This window comes from Bidens hawaiensis, unplaced genomic scaffold (assembly GCF_021521415.1).
Source record: "Bidens hawaiensis isolate Kalapana, Puna unplaced genomic scaffold, B.hawaiensis_p1.1 tig00034517_1, whole genome shotgun sequence".
NCBI classification, from domain to species: Eukaryota; Viridiplantae; Streptophyta; class Magnoliopsida; order Asterales; family Asteraceae; genus Bidens; species Bidens hawaiensis.
Genome location: NW_027505322.1, coordinates 103022 through 120000, shown reverse-complemented (window position 1 = coordinate 120000; position 16979 = coordinate 103022). Strand labels below are relative to the sequence as shown.

General features: G+C 34.2%; 2 non-coding genes across 2 annotated transcripts; one reads left to right on the top strand and one right to left on the bottom strand.

Moving 5' to 3' along the window:
- Positions 1–2151: 2151 nt before the first annotated feature.
- Positions 2152–2239, bottom strand: TRNAS-GCU (transfer RNA serine (anticodon GCU)). The gene has a single exon. It is a non-coding gene; the product is annotated as a tRNA-Ser (tRNA).
- Positions 2240–2991: 752 nt separating this feature from the next.
- Positions 2992–3062, top strand: TRNAC-GCA (transfer RNA cysteine (anticodon GCA)). The gene has a single exon. It is a non-coding gene; the product is annotated as a tRNA-Cys (tRNA).
- Positions 3063–16979: the final 13917 nt, after the last annotated feature.

The window sequence follows — 16979 nt, the reverse complement described above, 5'->3', positions numbered from 1 at the left end:
GTACTTGCGCCCTTATCTTAATCTTACAAGGCAAGGAAAGGGAAAAATGACATTATATATATAACATATTTAACATAGTTAAAAATAATTATAAACAAACCAAATCCTATTTATTTATTCTAATTATAGATCCGGCTGAAATAGGATTTTAGGGATAAGAAATAAACTAACTAAACCATGGATAAATCCAAGCGAACTTTTCTTAAATCCAAGCGATCTTTTCGTAAACGTTTGCCCCCGATCCAATCGGGGGATCGAATTGATTATAAAAACATGAGTTTAATTAGTCGATTTATTAGTGAACAGGGAAAAATATTATCTAGACGAGTAAATAGATTGACCTTGAAACAACAACGATTAATTACTATTGCTATAAAACAAGCTCGTATTTTATCTTTGTTACCTTTTCTTAATAATGAGAAACAATTTGAAAGAACTGAGTCGACCACTAGAACTACTAGTCTTAGAGGCAGAAAAAGGTAGGTTTACTCTTTATTAACTTGAATTCAAACCCCCATCCGAACTCAAACGCGGATTTCTATTTTGTGGTCAAAATCCAAGAATCCGGATTGAATTCTCGTGTCATAAGAAAAAAAAGAAGAATCTGGGAAGAAGAAAATTTTTTTTTGAACGCGTTGATTCATTTTTATTTTGACTACTTTCTTTTCTCATATTTTCTCATATTCTATTCATTTTTATTTTTTTTTATTCGACCTTCCCGGAGTTCATTCTCCGGGCAACTCCGTTTAACCGGTGGATTCCTTCCAACTTACTTCTTTTATAATCTCATTGGAAATCATATAAAGACAATTCCTATTTGATATAGCTATTTGTGCAAGTATTTTACGATTAAGAAGCAACTGTCTCTTGTACAGATCATTTATTAATCTACTATAACTATATCGTAGCTCACGTTATAGTTATGGAAGAAGGAGAAGAAGGATCAATTTATGGGTAAGCTAATAGGCTACAATTGGTTTTCCACTAATACTAATAAAGAATAATATTGGTATTAAGTGTTCGTCAATTCCAGTCCAACTATCTATAGAAAACCTTTCTTCTTTATAGAATTTATTATAGATATTATAGATTCGTTGCTAGGATTTTGACATGTGTATATCTAGAATTCAACTTAATTTATTGATCATTACATATAATTCAATTAAGATATTGTATGAAAGTATGATTTCTTCTAGTCTCCTTTGAGAATTGGAGGATTTTTGATTGAGTGGAAAAAGAAGGATTTTTTTGTCTACCTTACTTTCTTCATTTTTCCTTATATCAATAACTCAATCAAAATGCAATTATCTCGACGAAAAAAATGTCTGTTATGCTTAATATCTTTAGTTTGATCTGTCTTAATTCTGCCCTTTATCCGAGTAGTCTTTTTTCGCCAAATTGCCCGAAGCCTATGCTTTTTTGAATCCAATCGTAGATGTTATGCCAGTAATACCCCTGTTCTTTTTTCTTTTAGCCTTTGTTTGGCAAGCTGCTGTAAGTTTTCGATAAGATCTTTAATAGTATCTTATAGAATTCATGTAGAATTCATGATTTATTCGAGAAAAATGATAACATTTGATAAGATCAAATAAGTCTGACAGTATGAACCTTCAATTCAAACATTGAAATGATCGAATAGCCGTGAGAAATCCGGCTCGCTCCATTTCCCGATTTTAATCCTTTTTCCTTTCCGGCAAAATACCTTATTAGCTTAGGGTCGCTTACAACATCTAATTGGGGGTATGAAAGTGATTTCTGGTAATCAAAGACTCTTTTGAAAAATTTCAACTTCACAACTTCATTTGAATTTCTGAACATTCTTTTCTATTTTAGAATTCATTTCTTGGTGTCAAAATAAGATATGTGATATAAAAATGGAGGATCTATTATCTTTTCTTTTCTCTCGTTTTTCTTTTTCAAAAAATGATCTTGGAGGTTGTGTAATGCTTACTCTCAAACTTTTCGTTTACACAGTAGTAATATTCTTTGTTTCTCTCTTCATCTTTGGATTCCTATCCAATGATCCAGGACGTAATCCTGGACGTGAAGAATAAATTGTTTTTCTTGCTTTATTTTACAATTTTCTTCATATTTTTATTTTCTTTTAGCTATTCCACACACTTAACTAGAAAAAAAATAGAAAGTCATCAACGGAAAGAGAGGGATTCGAACCCTCGGTACGAATAACTCGTACAACGGATTAGCAATCCGCCGCTTTCGTCCACTCAGCCATCTCTCCCAATTGAAAAAGATAATTACTATGTTACATTACACATCAAGTAAGGATTAAATTAAGTATTTCTTTCACATTCTTTATCGTTATTATAGAATTAGCAATTCCATTTAGATGCTCGAAAGATCAAAATAGAAAGATAAAAAAAGAAGACCTTCTTGCTTTTATTTTATTCGAAGTGCCTTTTTGGCCTGCCCGGTCAATACCCAGCCGGGCCTTTTTTTGTTACAAAAAATTCCCTTCATTTTTTTATTTATAGGCAACATACTCTAAATAGCCAATTTAGTACCCGTGTAACAATTTCCGTTCTGGGGTTTACATATACTTATCATTTTTGTTATAATGGAAATTGAGAAGGATTTTTGATTCAAAAGAATAAATCAAGAAAAGGATAAATCAAGTATGTATCAATTTGTATTTTCTTATGTCGTTTGGCAAACCAAATTTTAGATTCAAATCCAAGAATCATTGACGAATTCTCAGTCAACGAATATCCCGTTTGTCATAAATTTTGGTTTTTTTGAGTGAAAATATACATTTGATTTTTCAATAGAAAAGTGAGGGGAAGCTTTTTGGCATTGTGTGTTTTGAGATACTATACAATCAATCGAAGGGACAATCAAAAGGGGAAAAGGGTTTTTTTCTAATTTTGATAAGTTTAGTTAGAAAAAGGATTCAAAAGGGGATGCAAGTACAATAAACTAAAATTGAGTAATCCAACAAAAAAGGTAAAAATTTCTCCTACTGTGTATCGTTTTGGCGGCATGGCCGAGTGGTAAGGCGGGGGACTGCAAATCCTTTTTCCCCAGTTCAAATCCGGGTGCCGCCTCATCAGCAAACGAATCGGAATCTCTTATTCTGTTCTGCTGATATAACTCAACCTAATTTTACCCAGCCAGAACAGAATAAGGGGACTGTTAATACTTGGTTGATTCTAAACATTCGTTCTGGGGATTTTGTAAAAGATTGTAAATCGGAAATCTTTGAATCCAAAATGAAAAGAAAGATTTGATTTTAATGGTCGAAGCAAGACTTCCCGATTCCTTTCTACTACTAATGTAATGTCTACTTATTGGGTCTTGATTGGAGATAATTTAACTACTGGTTGGGGGAAGTTCTTTCTATTTCTATACTGTGTAATCTACATATATAGGCTCGCGAGAATCTCTGAGTGTTCAGGCATTCAATCACTATTAGATTGAGATGGATAATTTATAGAAAAAAACATGAAAAAAATGATTCTTTTTTTTTAACCTCTCGTCAAAAGTATAATATACTATCTCCCAACTCCTTCAGAGAGACAATCGGGAAAGGGTACGGATTAGATCAAATAGGAAAAAGTTTGTAATAGATAGCAATTGATTTATTTTTACTTTGAAGGGCAAGAAAAAAAGGAATGTACCCTCTTATTTTATTACTAGATGTTCCATTAGTAACATTCCTTTGTAGTTTTGATTTTTTATTTTACTTGTGTTTAGTCTTTCCCGATTATAAATCATATAGAAATTTTTGAAATGGATTTTTTGATTGGTTCATCAATAGTGTTCGACCAGAATCCCTTTTTGACTCTGGACCATTTATTCTACTATTATTAGTGAGCAATAATGGAATAATTCTATCATAGAGATAAGGGACATAATTCACATGGATATAGTAAGTCTCGCTTGGGCTGCTTTAATGGTAGTCTTTACATTTTCCCTTTTACTCGTAGTATGGGGAAGAAGTGGACTTTAGAAGCACTCCTAATTTAGTTGAGGAATGAAACGGTATCAATTGTTTTATAGATCGTTCTGCAACGCATTTTTGATTTGAATTGAAATCATTTTCAAATCAAAATATCTTCGTTTCCAAATTCCATTGGATTATAGTGGATCAATGTATTCTATAACAGTAAAACAAAACAATTATTTCAGATTCATCGGAATAAATAGATGTATCAAAGAAATAGAATTGGGTCCTACGTAAATTCCATATATGGATTAATAACTACATATATTGAAGATAGAAGCTAATATAGTATACCAACTTTATTAGAAACAATTTTATACACTACTATAACACTAATAGAGAGTATGATAAGTAAGAAATCAATTTCTTACTTACCATACTCTCGGATCTCATAGAATACCGCCGATTATAGCCCGTTGATTTCATTTAAGGCGCAAAACAAAAATAGAACACTTTTCATTTGATTTCTTCAACTATTGATAAGAATTCAGAAGTCAAGTTTCATTTAAAGTAATTAATCATTTTGACTGGCTGTTTTTACGTAAATTATAAGTAGAAAAGCAGTAGGAATTAAAATGAACAGTGCAGTAGCAATAAATGCAAGAATATTTACTTCCATAATCTCATCGTTTTTTTTTTTCAAAATAACTCGGGATTTAATCCCATAGAGATGATAAATCTTTCACCTGTCAATTCAATGAATGCATTACCTATCGATGATCTTGAATCGGATCAATATCATGAATAACAATATCTGAGCTATTAAATTAATTCGTCGTCGAGAATTGAATAGTATAACATACGAACATCTTTTATCCATACTGAATCCAAAATGGGATTCCCGGACCAATCAAAAACCCCTTTACTTTATTTATCCTTCTTTTCTTTATTTTCTATAACCTACCTTCCTTAGGTCTTCCTTATAGAACCATCAAACGAACTCTAACCACCCGCCCCAACTACAAAAACCCAACAAACAATACAAGCGAAGTGGAAAAAGAGAGGAATTAGGTTCTAAATTTTAATGATCTAAATTTCTTTGGAAGACAAATAAGTATGAGAAAGATGAGTCGCGGGAGAAAAGATGGAATATTCTATCAACTTCACTATTTTAGTTATTTTTTAGTTTAGGGTTTGTTCTTTCTTCGACAGAATCCTGAAAAAAAGAAGGGAAACCCCTTCGGAATTCAATTATGCTCTCTGTCCCTTCTTTCACAGAAAATCGAGAGGCGAATTGATGTACTTATTGGATCCGTCGGGACTGACGGGGCTCGAACCCGCAACGTCCGCCTTGACAGGGCGGTGCTCTTGCCTATTGAACTACATTCCCTGGGAAATAAGAAGAGATCTAGCAGAAATTTTGGATTCTTTTTTATTCTCTCGTATCAGGTATTTTTTAAGAACAAGAGGGTTCTACCATCTGATAGTAGATTTCCAGAAATTGACAAAGTAATATTTCCATTTAGTCATCAAAAGAAACGTCCCTATTGAAGCAAGAATTGCTTTTCCTTGATACCTAACATAATGCATGAAAGAATCTTTGAACAACCATAAATTAACTTGAAAAGCCCTGGCAAAGACTTCTGCAAAATGCTCTATTTTTCCATAGAAATATATTCGTTCAATAAGGGCTCCAGAAGATATTGATCGTAAGTGAGAAGATTGGTTACGGAGAAAGAGGAAGCCAGATTCATATTCACATACATAAGAAGTATACAGGAAGAAGAATAGTCTGTGATTTCTTTTTGAAAAAAAAGAACTGGCTTTCTTTGAATTTGAAGTAATAATACTATCCCAATTATGACACTCATGAAGAAAGAATCTTAATAAATGCAAAGAGGAAGCATCTTTTATCCAATAGCGAAGAGCCTGGACCAAGATTTCCAGATGAGCTGGGTAAGGTATTAGTATATCTAATACATAATTTAAATGTGAAAAGTTGTCCTCTAAAAAAGAAAATATTGAATGAATTGATCGTAAATTATTGGATTTCACTACCCCTTTCCTTTCTAGGGAAGATATTAATCGCAGAGACAATGGAATTTCCATAATGGTTGAAGAAACCTCTGACATTACTTGCGAATAAAAACTCTTGTTGTGCCCCAAAAATGGAGTCTGTTTAGAATCATTAACATAAAGAATAAAATGATTCTGTTGATACATTCGAATGATTAAACGTTTCATAATTAGTAAACTGGATTTATTGTCATAACCTGCATTTTCCAACAAAATCGATCCATTTAAACCATGATCATGAGCAAGTACATAAATATACTCCTGAAAGATAAGGGGATATAAGAAGTAGTGAGATCTATCTAGCCCTAAATAGCTTTGGAATTTATCCATTTGAAATTTGATTTAAATTAAATTAAGGGTAGAGGATTTTGGGGGTTATAAATGATACATAGTGCGATACAGTCAAAACAAGGTATTATAGTACAAACCGAATAGATACCTCGGATACAGATAAAATTCTCAACAGATTCTCTATCCTATCTTTTTCCTTTGTTTTCATTATAGGATAACAAGATGATTAGAAATCCTTTACTTTTTTCAACCCAATCGCTCTTTTGATTTTGGAAATTTTTTTATCAATATACTGTTTCTTATACACATACTTCTCCATTATGGAATGGAGGATGGTAATATTTAGGATTCATTAAAAAAATCAAGAATACATTCCTAGGAGAAAGCCTTCCCGTATTGGGCACTAATATTTTTTTAACGTCTAATTAGATCGGGTAATCATTCAAATTAAGAACGGAAGCTCGTTGCTTTTTCTTTCCCTATAATCAAAATGAAATTAATTGAAGCCATGGGGCCCTATCCATTTCTTAATTCGACCCAACTTAAAATTGACCTCTATTTGCCCCTTTGAATAATTTAAACGAAGGCTTTGTCTTGAGCCGGAAAGAATAAAATATTCTCAGAACTCTTAATTGATACGACATGCTATTTTTTCCATTCATTCCCTTTGAGGATCAGTCGTGGTCTTCCAAACTTTACCGATGGTATGGACGAATCCTTCGCTTCATCTAAATGTGTAAAAGATCCTAGCCGCACTTAAAAGCCGAGTACTCTACCGTTGAGTTAGAAACCCACATAGAAAAAGGATATGTAGATACAATCAGAATAAACAGAATAATAAAATGATTAAATCAAACCATAAATCTACGTAATCTACGAAAAAATTTCCCGAAAAAGAAAGAAAAAATTTCCCGAAAAAGAAATAAATCAAAAGAAAGAAATGTAAAAAATGCTGGACTATCCCCTATTTCTAGGTTATCCACTTTTTCAACCAAAAATCCGAGTAGCAACGCTAATCCAACGAACCCATCATTTGAATCAACAGGTAAAAAATCAAACCTAAAACCTATGAGACAGAAATAAATAGAGCTGCTTATCACGATGAATTATATTTGTTCGATACAATATTGTCAATATAAAGGTTAATAAAAGAATACGATGGAAAAAGTACAAGAACTCAAATTGAAAAAAAGGAAAAAAAAAGACTTGTGTTGGATTGGCACTGAATATGCATATATACTAAAATTTTTAGTTTAGGTGGAGAATAAATAAAGATAAAGTAGAAAAAGGATTTATGCAATCAATAGTGTATTGAATCCATATATAATAAGTCGAATAACGAACTTCGATTCCTTGTTTCTTACTTGGTATTAGAGTTCGAATGAAAACTGCAGGTAATGTCAGAATTTTCTATATTTGTAAGGATCCACCAAATAAGGTTTACTTAGAAAAAGATTCTATAAAAGCAATGATAAATAGATACGAAGATAGCAAGAAAATAAGTAGAGCAAGAAAAAAAATAAGGAAATAAAAAAACATAGTATAGAAAAGATATCCAAAATGATATAGAAATCACTATCCTATCCTTAGTTTTGATTTCCTTAATTTAATTGAATTTCATTTGATTAGAGCAAAGTTCCTTAAAAACCTCTGCCTTTTTTAAAATATCCTGAACAGTTCCTGTAGGCTGAGCGCCTTTTTCAAGGAAATAGAGAATAGCGGGAACGTTTAAATAAGTTTGATTCTTGATAGGATCATAAAAACCCACTTTCCGAAGATCTCTTCCTTCTCTTCGGGATCGAACATCAATTGCAACGATTCGATAGACGGCTCATCGGGATAGATGTAGATGAAAAAGAAACCCCCTAGAACCGTATAAGAAGCTTTCTCCTCGTACGGCTCGAGAAAAAATGATTAGAAGTTTTGTCTATGGATAAAATTATAATAAATAGGAAAGGACTCCATAAAAAAATTAGTCTATAATTTAACTCATAGTCATTTTTTTTTAGCTTTCTTCCTGAAAAAAAATCATTTGTACTCATAACTCAAGTTCAAGAATTCTAAAATATCTTTAAAATATCTTAAAGATATTAATCTTTTTATTTTTTGAATGGTCTTTAACCCTCCCTTTTTCGTCTCGTTTAAAATAGATTTGGATTCTGTATTTGGATCCGTGAGACAATTGAAGTGGCGTTTCCTTGTTCTGGGATCCTTTATCTTGGTTTTAAATCATTGGGTTTAGACATTACTTCGGTGCTTCTTAACCCTTTCAAAATGGTAGCAACATACCCCTTTTTGTGATTTCTTTCTATCAAAGAATCATACCGATGGTTTATTCGTGCACGATACACCGTGAATCGAAAAGTTTTAGCCGTTCCAACAAAAATTTTTGGATTTTCAAATTTGTTTAAAATTTGCTCGAATCGGATCCTTTCGATTTCTATATCGAAGATATACTTACGAAGTTGTTCCAATTTATTGATTGGCATTAACCCTAGATCGTTGCCCCTGAGAAATTAATCAATACTTTCTACTCGAGCTCCATCGCAAACTATTTACATTACAATTACAACCCAATAAAAAAAGAAGGGTTAAGCTAAAAACTTTTGTCAATTCTTCATGGTACCAGTTGTTTCATCTATGTAACCCCGATTATATGACCAATCATATATAGCATTTTTGATTTTGTCAGAAAAAATTCTCTTAGGACCCATTTTAACAAATGAATTAATTAAGTCCAAATTTTGAAAAGATGAATAAACAGGTTTATATAAAAAGAATGCTATAAATATTCCGAAAGAGGCTATACTGACTGAAAAAACTGCATCTTTACAAAATTCATACCAATCTATTGAATTGTTTGAATTTTTATGTAAAAGATTTATAGACGGGGTTAACCATTTGGAAGATGGACTCTACCGCGGCTGAGAATGGATCAATTATTAAATCTTGGATGGAAATTTCTTTTACCTATTTCTCTAGGTAATCTATTATTAACAACTTCTTTCCAACTTCTTTCACTGTAAAAAAAGACTTCGATATTCACGACTTGTCTCAAACAAGAGAAAGAAACAAGTATCTTATTTTTATAGATATTCACGATATGTTTCCTATGGTAACTGAGTTCATGAATTATGGCCAACAAACAGTACGAGCCGCAAGGTATATTGGTCAAGGTTTCATGATTACCTTATCGCACGCGAATCGTTTACCTGTAACTATTCAATACCCCTACGAAAAATTGATCACATCCGAGCGTTTCCGCGGCCGAATCCACTTTGAATTTGATAAATGCATTGCTTGTGAAGTATGTGTTCGTGTATGTCCTATAGATCTGCCCGTTGTTGATTGGAAATTGGAAACTGATATTAGAAAGAAAAGATTACTTAATTACAGTATTGATTTCGGAATATGTATTTTTTGTGGTAATTGCGTTGAGTATTGTCCAACAAATTGTTTATCAATGACTGAAGAATATGAACTTTCTACTTATGATCGTCACGAATTGAATTATAATCAAATTGCTTTGGGTCGGTTACCAATGTCAATAATTGACGATTACACCATTCGAACAATTTTAAATTTGCCTGAAATAAAAACTTAAGAACTCATTTTGATCTAAAAGAATGAAGGTTTTTGTTTGGTGAATAACTACAATTATATTCATAATTATATTGATTAGGATTAGGCGGCGAGTAATTTATATTAATATGAAAAATATATTTCTTTTCTATAGTCTATATTGATGATTTGAAAATTGATGATTTGAAAATATATAGATTCAAATTACTCCTTCGAGAGATTTGGCCAATAACTACATCTACATCAATCCATATCCATGAAAATGGAATTTTTCAAATTGAATAATTAAGAACTATTATAAAATAGAAAAAAAGTTATAAAATAGAAAAAAAGTGGAGTTACTTCTTTTTTCCTGACCGGGTCAATAAAGTTATGCAAGATTTTGATTTATTTATCTCTTTTATATAATGGATTTACCTGGACTAATACATGATTTTCTTTTAGCCTTTCTGGGATTAGGTCTTATATTAGGGGGTCTGGGAGTAGTATTACTTGCCAATCCCATTTATTCTGCCTTTTCATTGGGATTTGTTTTTGTTTGTATATCGTTATTCTATATTCTATCGAATTCCCATTTTGTAGCTGCTGCGCAGCTCCTTATTTACGTAGGAGCCATAAATGTTTTAATCATTTTTGCTGTGATGTTCATAAATGGTTCAGAATATTCCAAAGATTTCCGTCTTTGGACCGTGGGAGATGGAGTAACTTCCGTGGTCTGTACAAGTCTTTTTGTTTCACTAATGACTACTATTCCAGATACGTCATGGTACGGGATTATTTGGACTACAAAAGCAAACCAGATTGTAGAGCAAGATCTGATAAGTAATAGTCAACAAATTGGGATTCATTTATCAACAGATTTTTTTCTTCCGTTTGAATTTATTTCAATAATTCTTTTAGTTGCGTTAATCGGCGCAATTGCTGTAGCTCGTCAATAATAACTCTTTATAACCGGAAAAACCTTGTTATGAGCTATCACATGTCTTTCCTTTTTTCTATTTGACTTTGTATATAAAATAGAAATTATTTATTAGTTCAATCTATTCCCAATATATTACTTTGTTGCATTACTCGTTATATTCTAGTCAATCCAATTGGTTAAATTGTTGTTCATATTGAAATGAATCGAGATTTATAAGGAGTTGGTTAATGATGCTCGAACAGGTACTTTTTTTGAGTGCTTATTTATTTTCTGTTGGTCTATATGGATTGATTACAAGTCGAAATATGGTTAGGGCTCTTATGTGTCTTGAACTTATATTAAATGCGGTTAATCTCAATTTTGTAACATTTTCTGATTTTTTTGATAGTCGTCAACTAAAAGGATCCATTTTTTCTATTTTTGTTATAGCTATTGCAGCTGCTGAAGCCGCTATTGGACTCGCTATTGTTTCATCAATTTATCGTAACAGAAAATCAACTCGTATAAATCAAATTGATAAACTGGCTGACGCACTACCTGAAGAGTGGGGCACATTCATAATGATTCAATTGTCAAATCCTGTTGCATATGCCCGGCTAAACCTAGCAAGATTTATTGAGAAGCTTGAAGCACACGAACTGGAGCTTAGGAAAAAGCAGAAGATGAAATCAACAGCAATCTCACAAGATGTTGGGTTGTATTTCAAAGGTTCACAATCTATTGTTTCATCAAATCCTAAGATTCCCACAGCTTTTTGTGCAGAGCAAACTGGACAAGCCCGTGTAACCAATGTTCCTACTATTCCACATTACAGTAGTAGTTATTCAGGAACGGTTCTAGTATCTCAAGCCTCAAGCACACAAGATTATGATATTATACAGTGCAACATTGCTGTAAATCTGAAGAATACAGGAAACCTGACCACTGAAACAGTAAAGGAACACATGGCATTTCTTGGATCAGTTTTAGAATCATATGAGTGTTTGGTTGTTGGTCGTATTGGCAATTATAACATGACAAAAGAGGACTACGACCAAATTGATCCAGAAGAAATGGAAATGATAGATATACGGTGGTGCATGGCAAGTGTGATTATAAGGGCTCAAAGGTTCAAGGAAATAACCGGAAGAAATGTGCTCGATGGTTCGACATAAAAGTTGGGGTTTGACAAATCTAAGGTGAGATGCTTTCGGTGTAAAGAAAAAGGACACTTCAAGCGGGAGTGTACCAGCATGAATGTGGATGATAATGCAACAAATCCCTTTGGGAGGGATTACTACAAACAAGCAATATATCATCGTCCCAAGGTAGAATCATTAAAAGGCAAGAAACCGACAGAGGTGTCAACCTCACAACAAAAAGTTTCTATAGCTCAAATGGACGAAGGTTTTAACTGGAATTCAGTGTTTCAAGTGAATGTGGCAGAAATGGTTGATGAGGGTAAGCAAGAGGTTTTAAGTGAAAAAGGTTTAAGATAAGTGACAGTGTTGAGAATGTGGTTAAAAAGGTTGAGAACAAAGTAAATGATTGTGTTGATAAGTTGTTTGAAAATGAAGTGGTTGAAGATTAGAGTATGGACAAGGTTTTCAAGGTTGAGAATGAGCAAAATGACAAGGATGTTCAAGTAGATGAACAAAATGCTTCAGATGACGAACTTCCACGAACATATGACAAACTTCACGAGGTTCCTTTTGACTGTCTTATTTCATTATTTCCACATGATATCATCGAAAGTTTTGCGGGTTGGTTTAATGGAGAAGAAGTACCTCATGGAAAAATTGACTTTGGAGAAGAAGAAGATGTGGTGATTCCCGAAGTCAAAAGTTCAAGTGATGAGGAGGAATCAGTTGAGGTTAAAGAAGAGTTCATTGAGGGATTGGTTGAAGATATTACCGATGGAGATTCAGAAAGTTCAAATGAAGAATGCTCTCCAACAGATCAGGCATTCATGGCACATCAGGTAAATCTAAACTCGAATATATGTGAAAAGTATGAGCTGCCGTGTAATAATTGTGATTTTAAAACTCTTGAAATTAAAGAGTTGAAATAACATTATGATCAAGTTTTATTAGATCTTAAAAGGGTTAATGAGGCTTATATGAAACTACAAAAATGTGAAAATAATTTGTGGGCAAATATCCAACAGAATCAAAAGACAATTTCAATGTTAAAACATACTGTTGAGGATAAACAAATTGCCATTAACAGACATATTGATGAGAACGCAACTCTCAAACTTGAGTTGCAAACACTTAAGATTGAAACAGAAAGAGTAAAATTAAAATTGGTGAGTTATGCTGCTTCATCTTATGTTCTTGATCACATTATTCCTGGAACCACATCAAAATACAAGGATGATGTGAACGAGAATATAGCATCAAGTGTGGATTATCATACCGTGCCTAATGCTTATATTCCTATGAAACCTAAGGGTTTCAAAAAGGAACTAAATGTGAAAGTTGAAACTCCACTGCATAATACCACTGAGCCTGGTGATGATGATTGTGCGGAATCTGCAAAGGTTGATAATGCCAGTTCTGGTTGTGACATGACAACCAAAATCAAAGTTGCAGAGCCAACGTTAACTGAAGAAAAGTTAATAATAAGTTTTTAGAAAAAGAGCATGTTGACACAAAGAGATTTGCTAAGACAAATTTTTATCATAAGCAATCTCATCATGTTAAACCAACTCATGTTAAAAATATCGTTTTTGTGTATGGTAAGACCTCGAAATCTGAAAAGGAAGCCGTTTTTAGAAACCAATCAAAACGAGAGTTTTATCAACAAAAGGCCGATCGTGAACAATTTGAAATAACATCTTAGGTTAACAAGTTTGTTGACCGAAGATATTGTTTTAATTGTAATGAAATTGGGAATGTTTTCTATGCATGTCCCAATCGATTTAAGAGTGATCATACTCTGTCTGAAAAGTCGGTCACCAAGAAACCAGGTTTAGGTTATGAGAACGTGAATAAACCGGTATGTGTTCCCGAACCTGTGAAAATTCTGGAACGTAGTGAATCAGTTAAAAGTGAAATTGTTAAGACAAATGTTTCAAAGACAACTCAAACCTCTTTTTACAGCAAGAAACAAGCTGTAGGACAAAATTAGGTGGCTAAAACTGTTGCTAAACCACCAGAGGTTGAGAAAACAAAAATTGAATTTGAGACACATGTAACCAGTGAGGATTTATTATCTTGTGATTCAGACATTGATAATGCATGGTTGTTGTATATAAACTTCAAACAACCCAAGACCAAGAAGGCTTGGGTTTCCTTGTTTCACTAAAACCATTTGTAGTATGTGCAGGGGCTTCCAACTCGTTGGATAATGGATAGTGGAGCCTTTAGGCACATGACGGGTACTCTTCACCTACTCAAAGATGTCAAATCTATTCATGGAGGGTATGTTGGTTTTGTAGGAAACCAAGGATGTCAGATTGTTGGAGAAGGCACGTTGACGAATGGGAAAGTCACGTTTGATAACGTCAACTACATTTCAGAACCGGAGATAAATTTGCTAAGCATATCACAAATTTATGATAAAACTTTCTCTACACATTTCACTGACAGAGAATGTTAATTTTGAAACCGAGTTTCAAAATTCCTAAAGAATGGATTCTAACGCATGCTCCTCGAGAGAATGATCTTCATGTCATGAACATGAGTACGGCATCAACATCTTCGGGATCTGCTCAATGTTTCATCTCTAGGGCATCAGAACGGGAGTCAGTTCTATGACATCGAAGGATGGGACATATTTTTGTGAGGAAGATGAACCATTTGGTTCATAAGAACTTGGTAGAGGGAGTGAATTTGAGAAATTTTCAGTTAAATGAAGAGTGCTTGGACTTTAAGAAGGGAAAACAAACAAAGAAACCACATCCGAAGAAAAGCGTCGATGACATCAACTTACCGTTAGAACGTCTCCATATGGATCTGTTTAGTCCGGTGAATGTCAAAAGTATCACAGGAGAACTCTATTGTCTTGTGGTTACCGATGATTTTTCAAGATTCTCGTGGGTAATGTTTTTGGAATCGAAGGATGAGACGTATGATTCCCAAATGGTCTTATTTAAGAAGCTGGTGAATTTGTATAATCTACCGATTCGGCGAATAAGAAGTGACAATGGGACGGAGTTCAAGAGCAATAAAATGCTTGATGCAACATCCGTATTACGAGATTACTAAATAAAAGAAAATTATTGTTTCGTGTGAGTCGCTCGTTTAAATGTGTGCGTGTTTTTATTTGGATAAGGATTAGGATTGATGAAGGAAGTGGGTGGTGGGGTCCATAGCTCTCTATATAAGGCCATCCCCCCATCCCTCACCATTTCTTCCCACAACACACACACACTCCCTAGAACACACACATACTCTCTCTCAAGACCCGAATCCGATTCCGGGCTAAAGCAAGGAAGATCTTGGTGATCAAGTGTCTTCAAACAACAAGAATCACGTCCAGATCCTTGAGTTTTCTAGATCCAAACCAAACCCGAAGCCAATGGTGAGTTTTAGCCAACATGGTTAAGTTTTGTGGTTGAGTTCGACATGCAAATCGATATCTTAGTAGATCAGGTTGTAGGATGTAAGAAAAACATAAAACTTGGTGAGCCTTAGCCTCACGAGAATGAAATAGGACAAAAAGGTGATGTTCGGATCTCATAAAACATGGGTATACAAAGTTGGTACGACCCAAAACCCATAAAAAGGGTAAAACCGGGTCCTAAAGAGGAAATAAGGAGAAAAATGGCTTCAAAATGGTAAAAGCGAAGAAAAAGGTGAAAAAGGTTGTTTCGCATCGCACAGCCATGCGAAGCGAAAAAGGGTTGTTTCGCATCGCACAGCCATGCGAAGCGAAAAAGGTTGTTTCGCATCGCATGACCGTGCGAAGCGAAAAAGTTCCGTGCGAAGCCAAAAAGCATGCGAAGCGAAATTCCCATGCGAAATTTCATGAAATTAATTTTCTGATGCGTTTTTGTTAAAGGACCGTTAATGAAAATAAAAATTTTCAACCCCAGCCAGGGGCTCTGCCCCTTGGACCCTGCTAGGGGCTGCCGCCCCTAGACCCTTCTACCAGGGGCGCTGCCCCCGGAGCCCCGTTAGTTAAGGGTTTCATTAACTTAGATGTAAGAAGTAGTAGTAATGGTTAATTGACGCGCGTAATGTATTGTACAGTTAGCCGTACGCAGCTAGGGAAGGGCATTACCATTAACGGCGAGAGAAATCGTCTCCAGGTGAGTTCTAGCCCCATTTCTCTTTGAGATGGTTTCGGGGCTGTGTGCATACTTGTAAGAATAGTAACCTATATACTTATGTGCTTAACGTGAATGATTAATGCAAGAAATATATATATCAATGTGATTAACACAAATGATTAATGTAAGAATGAAAGCAAGAGGTTAGAACTTGTATATGTTAGTTGTTTAACTTAACATGTTTGTAAGAATCTAGAAGGTATGTGAAGTAAGAGTTAGGGTGGCAGGCCATTCTAATACCTGGGCAAGAATAGTAAGAGTCAGGGTGGTAGGCCCTTCTAATACCTGGGTAAGAATAGAGTGGCCGACTCTACGATATCAGTGCAAGAAGTCAGGTGGCAGACCCTTATAATATCTATGCAAGAATGTATGAATAGTTGTATGTCTGTAAGAATGTGTAAGAATAATCCTGTAAACTGTTAAACTAGAATTCACTCAGCGTAGCTGACCTTTAGTATGCATGCAGGCAAATAGGCTGAGGCAGCTGGCGTGAGGTGGGACACCTGGCAGGGATTGGAGAGACTGGCATCTTGGAATAGAAGTGTTATGAAATGTGGTGTTATGTTAAGACATTTCAACTTTTGTTTAAGACAAGAATTATTGTTTTTGTAATGTGATTGTGAATGTTTAATTATTCCGCGAAAGTTTTAATTAACTCTGATTTTAGAACCGTGTTATGAGTAAATCCAACGCCAAAGTAGGGTTACCGGGAACGGGGCCTTACACTTGATTACTGTAATGACCAGGGAATTCTTCATGAATTCAGTGCACCTTATACTCCACAACAGAACGGGGTCGCTGAACGAAAGAATCGAACCTTGATTGAAACAGCTCGAACTATGCTCCCTGATTCAAAGTTACCTGTGAATTTTTGGTCGGAAGCAGTAGCGTCAGCTTGTTACACTCTCAACCATGTACTTACAGTCAATAAATTCGGCAAGATGTGTTTC